Source organism: Eriocheir sinensis, chromosome 31, assembly GCF_024679095.1.
Source record: "Eriocheir sinensis breed Jianghai 21 chromosome 31, ASM2467909v1, whole genome shotgun sequence".
Classification (NCBI taxonomy): domain Eukaryota; kingdom Metazoa; phylum Arthropoda; class Malacostraca; order Decapoda; family Varunidae; genus Eriocheir; species Eriocheir sinensis.
In genome coordinates, this window is record NC_066539.1 from 9,681,241 (window position 1) to 9,688,388 (window position 7,148).

General features: G+C 40.3%; 1 long non-coding RNA gene across 1 annotated transcript; it reads right to left on the reverse strand.

The window, feature by feature from the left end:
- Window positions 1-3,306: 3,306 nt before the first annotated feature.
- Window positions 3,307-6,239, reverse strand: LOC127005896 (uncharacterized). Its single transcript, XR_007758970.1, has 2 exons — window positions 5,510-6,239; window positions 3,307-5,103 (listed from the first exon to the last, which is right to left on the reverse strand). It is a non-coding gene; the product is annotated as an uncharacterized LOC127005896 (long non-coding RNA).
- Between the last annotated feature and the right edge of the window lie 909 nt (window positions 6,240-7,148).

The window sequence follows — 7,148 nt, forward strand, 5'->3', positions numbered from 1 at the left end:
CTCTCCCCTCTTGTTCCTATGTTTTCTCCCCTTCCGTTTGTTCCTCTCTTCCCTCTGCTTTCTCTTTAAAACATTTGCATTATCTTTTCTCGTTTCCACTTGTTTCCCTCTTTCTTTTTTTATATCATCTTCCGTTTTCTTTATTTGTTCACTCTACTTGTTTCCCTCTCTTCTCTCCTTTCTATTCTCCTGATAACGATTTTTCTCCCTCTTCACTCTTGCTTCTATTCCCATTATTCATTCTCCCCTCTCTGCCCTGTATCTCAATTTATCTTATTCCTTTTTTTTTTCATTTTCTACTTCCTCTCTTCCCCTTCCTTCGTGTTGCACTTTCCTTTCCCTCTCTTGTTTTCATTTGTATTTCTCTTCTACATTTCTCCTCTTCCCCTTCTCGCCTTCTCCCTGTTTTTCCTTTTCACTTTGATTTACTTCCCTCCCTCCTTCGCTTCCTCTCCGCATTTCTCTCTCCTCCCTTCTTTCCTCCTTCCTTCTCTTACCCTCCGCATCTCTCTCCTTCATCCACTCTTTCCTTCTTACTTCTCTTCCCCTCCGTGGTTCTTTCTTCTCCCCTTCTTTCGTTCTTTTTTCTCTTCCCTCTTCTCTTTCCTTCCTCTCTTCCCCTTTGTATATTTCTCTCTTCCCTTCCTTTTCTTTCCCTGTAGATTTCTCTCTCCCCTCCTCTCTTTCCTCTTCCCTCTTCTCCCCTCCTCTCTTTCCTCTTCCATTCCTGTCACACCCCGCTCTCGAGTTGTTTTCCTCCTTCCTCCTCTCCCCTCTCTCCTTCCTTCCTCCTTTGCTTCCTCCTTCCTTCTTCTACCCAATGTTTTTCTCTCCCCTCCCCTCTTCCTTCTTCCCTCTCCTCCCCTTCATGTTCTCCCTCTTGTCTCACTCCACCCTTTTGTTGCTTATCTCCCCTCTCTCCCCTCGCTTCTCCCTCCCCATTTTCCTCCGCCCTTCCCCTCAGTAGCCAGGTGTGTCATTCGGGGTGATAAAGGTGAGGCGGGGGCGCACAGGTACAAATGAGATGATTGCAGCAGGTGACTGTGCGCGCGGGGCCTAATGACGCCTTCCTACCTGCCCCCTCACCTGACCGCCTACCTGTCTGCCCTGTTACCTGCCTTCCTGCCTACCTGGATTGTCGGATTTATCTTAACCAAACACTGCAATGGGGAAGGACGCGATTTCTGATTGTAGTGTTGTTTGTGTTGCGTGATTGTTTCCTGTGTTTCGCTGTGTGTTTGTTTGACGTGTTCTCCAGGTGTTGTTATAGGGATGATGGAAATGATACGCGTAGGTGTGTGTGTGTGTGTGTGTGTGTGTGTGTGTGTGTGTGTGTGTGTGTATCTACCTATTTGTATGTGATTTTTTTTTTTTTGAGCGGGAACTATTATTTTTTTTCTTTTTGCCTCATTTTTTTCCTACTTCTCTCCTTTTTCTTTTTCCTCTCCTACTTGTCAATCCTTTTATACTCCTTTTCTCCTTGTCTTTTTTTCATTTACTCACTTTTATTTTATTTTTCTATATCTTTATTTTATTTATAGCTTTCTCTACTTTCTCCGTTTTCTTTCTTACTTATTCATCATTTTATACTCCTTTTCTCCTTCTGTCTTTTTTTCATTTACTCACTTTTATTTTCTTTTTCTATATCTTTATTTTATTTATAGCTTTCTCTACTTTCTCCTTTTTCTTTCTTACTTATTCATCATTTTATACTCCTTTTCTCCTTCTGTCTTTTTTTCATTTACTCACTTTTATTTTCTTTTTCTATATCTTTATTTTATTTATTTATAGCTTTCTCTACTTTCTGCTTTTTCTTTCTTACTTGTTCATCATTTTATACTCCTTTTCTCCTTCTGTCTTTTTTTCATTTACTCACTTTTATTTTCTTTTTCTATATCTTTATTTTATTTATAGCTTTCTCTACTTTCTCCGTTTTCTTTCTTACTTATTCATCATTTTACACTCCTCCCTACTTCTCCTTCCGTCTCCTTCCACTTACCCACTTTCTTTTTACCAACACCCTTCCTCCCTTATCGACTTTCCTCCTCCTCCTCCTCCTCCTCCTCCTCCTCCTCATCATCATCAAAGGGAGTACCAACGCCTCTGTCAGAACGCAAGGTCATAGCCAGGTCATATTAAGGTCACAGTGCCTTGAACCTCCATCCGCGCTAATTGTTTGTTTGCCAGATGAGGTGGAGGCGCTGAGCAGGCGAGCGACATTCTGAGATACGCCCAACCTGCTTTCGCCTGGATGCGTACCCGGGACTGCTTGTTTGGGGGCTAGACAACCAACCAACCAACGCATGAGAGAGAGAGAGAGAGAGAGAGAGAGAGAGAGAGAGAGAGTGTGTGTGTGTGTGTTTCGTGTCACTGAAGTTTCTCTGATTCTTTTCTGTTGCTAAAGCCGAGCACACACACACACACACACACACACACACACACACACACACACACACACACACACACACACACACTTTTCTTCCTTTCACTTTCACACGACAAAGTTCCGCCTCCCATGTCGAGTCACGCAGCGCTGACCGTGTAAGTGTGTGTGTGTGTGTGTGTGTGTGTGTAAAAACTCCCTATGTATGTCCTCTCGTCTTGAACCTTTCCCCTACTTTCCCCTCTTCTTCCCCTTCCCTACCCCCTCTTCTTCCCCTTCCTTACCCCCTCTTCTTCCCCTTCCCTACCCCCTCTTCTTCCCTTCCACCTTCCCCTCTTCTTCCCCCAACTGTAAGCGGCCGTGTATCAGAGCTTAAACAAACCTTCATCGTTGCTTGTTTAATTTGGCGGTATTTTTTCTCCTTGTTAACTTGCTCAGGTCTACATAAAAAAATAAAAAAAATAAAAAATCGACAGCTCCCGGTTTTTCTTGCAGGCGGGTACACTAAACTAAACTCCCTCTTGATAGTCTTGGTTATATATACATAGCTTCCCTTTTTTTCAAACTTTTTTTCGTTAGGAGCCTTTACTTTTTTTAATAGTTCTTAGTTCTTTTACAATTTTTTATTTTTATTTTAGTTCCATTTTTTTTTACTTTTCAGTTATTTTTTTCTAGTTTACAGTTCTTTTTATTTTTATTATTTAGTTGTTTTTTGTTTTTTCTTTTATTCTTTTTTTTAATGAGGCAGGTACCGTTGATATAGGCGGTACAGTGTTTGGTGCTTTGATATAACTTCTTAATTACGTTTCTTTATATATATTTTTGAGGGGGTTGTTTTTTATTTGAAGTACAGTGCTCTCAATCCATCCGTCTATCAGTCTTGTTACTTTCATATCTTCCTCTTACGATCTTTAGTTTTGTTATGCATCTATTTAAGTTAATCCCTCTACGTAATTATTTTTCTCAGCCTTTCTACTGTTCCTTTAATTTATCTACCTATCCATTTTGTCATTGCAATATTTACCTCTTCGACCAGGCTTACTTTCGTCTCACATCTCTTTAACTCCCTCCAATTATTTGTTTTCTTTTTCATCTTTTTTTTGTGTTGATTTTATTCTTCTATCCATCCATCCTTATATTTTTTGAAGTTTTAGAGTCACCGCAATTCCAGCGATCTATAAGTCTTCCCATCTCCATATTTTCCCTCCTACAAAGCTTAGTTTCGTCTCTAAGTCTTCCCGTTTCCATATTTTCTCTCCTACAAAGCTTAAGTTTCGTCTCTATAAGTCTTCCCATCTCCATATTTTCCTCTTCTACAAAGCTTAAGTTTCGTCTCTATAAGTCTTCCCATCTCCATATTTTCCCCTCCTACAAAGCTTAGTTTCGTATCTATAAGTCTTCCCATCTCCATATTTTCCCCTCCTACAAAGCTTAGTTTCGTCTCTATAAGTCTTCCCATCTCCATATTTTCCTCTCCTACAAAGCTTAGTTTCGTCTCTAAGTCTTCCCGTTTTCATAATTTCCTCTCTTACAAAGCTTAGTTTCGTCTCTGTAATTCTTACCATTTCCATGTTTTCCTCTCCTACAAAGCTTAGTTTCGTTCTAAATCTCTATAACTCCCTCTCAGTATTTTTTTTTTCATCCTTTACTGTGTTGTTGCTCTAATCAATCTCTCCATCCTGTCACAGTCATATTTTCGTCTACGGTTAAGTTTCGACATGGATTTCGTAAACTCTTTGCACATGTTAACCTTTTTTTTCATATTCCATTCTTGTATTGCGTTAATCAATCTGTCCATCCTGTCACTTGCATAATTTCCTCTGCGGTTCGGGTAACTTTCGTCAAAAATCTCGTAAACTTTCTACATGTTTTTTTTATTTTTTATGGTATCCTTGGCGTTGTTGCTTCAATACGTCCTAAGATTAAATTATACTCTGATCCCTCCATATTGTCATTTAGGTACGTTTTCGCTCGCTTATGTTTTGTCAAGTATATCGTAACACCTCTGTATATGTTTGCTTTTTCATACTTTTGTTATACTGCACTTCGATCCCTCCAACCTGTCACTATCCACGTTGTCCGTCGCTTATGTCTCGCAAGGAAAATCGTGATTCCACTGTATGTTACTTTTTTTCATTCTTTTTGTGAGTTACTTTAAAACGTTCAAGATTATACTGCACTTTGATCTCTCCAACCTGTAATTTATCTAAGTTTCCCTTCGCTTATGTTTCGACAGGAATATCGTGACTCCTCTGTTTTTTTTTTTTTTCATCCTTTTGTGAGTTGCTTTAAAACGTTCAGGATTATGCTGCACTTTGAACCCTCCGACCTGTAATTCATCTAAGTTTCCCCTCGCTTATGTTTCGACAGGAATATCGTGACTCCTCTATGTTTTTTCTTCATCCTTTTGTGAGTTGCTTTAAAACGTTCAAGATTATACTGCACTTTGAAACCTCCAACCTGTAATTTATCTAAGTTTCCCCTCGCTTATGTTTCGTCAGGAATATCGTGACTCCTCTATGGTTTTTTTCATCTTTTTGTGTGTTGCTTTAAAACGTTCAAGATTATGCTGCACTTTGAACCCTCCAACCTGACATTTATCTAAGTTTCCCCTCGCTTATGTTTCGTCAGGAATATCGTGACTCCTCTATGTTTCTTTTCATCTTTTTGTGAGTTACTTTAAAACGTTCAACATTATACTGCACTTTGAAACCTCCAACCTGTAATTTATCAAGTTTCCCTTCGCTTATGTTTCGACAGGAATATCGTGACTCCTCTGTTTTTTTTTTTTTTTTTCATCCTTTTGTGAGTTGCTTTAAAACGTTCAGGATTATGCTGCACTTTGATCCCTCCAACCTGTAATTTATCTAAGTTTCCCTTCGCTTATGTTTCGACAGGCATATCGTGACTCCTCTATGTTTTTTCTTCATCCTTTTGTGAGTTACTTTAAAACGTTCAAGATTATACTGCACTTTGAAACCTCCAACCTGTAATTTATCTAAGTTTCCCTTCGCTTATGTTTCGACAGGAATATCGTGACTCCTCTATGTTTTTTGTTTTTTTTTTCATCCTTTTGTGAGTTGCTTTGAAACGTTCAGGATTATGCTGCACTTTGAACCCTCCGACCTGTAATTTATCTAAGTTTCCCCTCGTTTATGTTTCGTCAGGTATATAGCATGTGTTTTAATTTTTTCCCAGCCTTTTGTGCGTCGCTTTAACACATCCAACTTTACACTTTGATCCCTCTAACTTCTTGTTTATCTAAGTTTCCCCTCGTTCAAGTTTCGCCACGAATCTCATTATTATTATTGCATTCCTCCTCCTCCTCGTCGTCCGTGGCAATGTTGCTTTATAAACGGTAATTTGTCAGGCTCTTCATTAGTCTTGTTCTACTTTATAGTGTGGCTTGTTACCTTCCTCCTCTCGTAGCCTCCTCCTTTAACCTTTGCATTTCATCAGGATTTTTCACATTCACTGCTTTCATGCTTTTATATTTTTCACGGTTACTTATTTCTTGTTTCCCGCCGCACCTCTCACTCCCGCATTCTCATCTCCTGTAACAACTTTTTTTTTTATCAACTCACTTTTACGTAAATAATAACAGCTTTTACTTGCATATACTTCTTGGATTTGTTGGTTTGTTTGTATGTTATTCTAATGTCATTACTACTACTACTAAAATTATCCTCCTCCTCCTTCTCCTACTGCTACGACTACTACTACTACTACTACTACTACTACTACTCCTACTACTACTACTTCTACACACACACCTAACGGTCGTAACGCACCCCTAATAGCCATCACGTCGCCTTACCATCACTGAGCGACGGGCACTGTAGCTTGTTAATCACCCCCCCCCTCTCTCTCTCTCTCTCTCTCTCTCTCTCTCTCTCTCTCTCTCTCTCTCTCTCTCTGATGTGTATAGGCTTTTATCTGTATTAGCTCAGTCGTCCGTCTCACTTTTCGATCGCGCCCTAGTTGTCTGTGTGTCTGTCTATCAGTTCCCATTTCCATTGACAGAGGCGCCCCAGTTTTGCGCGGAAGAGGAAGTCGTGACAGTGAGAACGATGGAGGGAGAATGGGAAGGCTAGAGGGCGTTGGGGAGAGGCAAAGAGGAGGGAAGGAAGAAGAGGAGGAGGAGAAAGAACTAATGCAAAGATAGAAGGAAGAGGAGAGGGAGGGAGGGAGGGAGAGACAACAAGGAAGGAAGATAAAGATGGAGAAACTGTGAAGACGTGGGTTATGGAGAGAGATGGAGAGGAAGAATGCGGAGGAAGATAAGAAGGGAGAGAACAGGAAAAGAAAAAAGAGGAAGAAACTATAAAGATGTGGGTTAGGGAAAGAAGTGAAGAGGAAGAAAAGAAGGAAGAGAACAAGAAGATGGGAAAACTGTAAAGACGAGGATAAGGGAGAGAGATGGGAAGAATCCAAGAAGGAAGAAGAGAACGGAGAGAACGGGAAAGGAAGAAAAAAAGGGGAATAAGGTTAGGGAGAGAGAGAGAGAGGTAGAGGAAGAATGCGTGTGATAGTGTGGGGAAAACGAGAGTCAAGGGTGAGAAATAGTTGTGAAAAATAGGTAGAAAATAGGAGGGAGGGAGAGAAGGAGGGGAAGGGACGGAGAGAGGGATCAATGTCGGAGGGAAGAGGTGATTGAGGCTGAGTGAAAGTGGAAGAGGTGGAGAGAAAAACGGCGTGGGAGAGGAAAGAAGGTGAAAAACGAGAGGATGAGAGAATGATGATAAATGGAGAGAAGGAAGAAGGA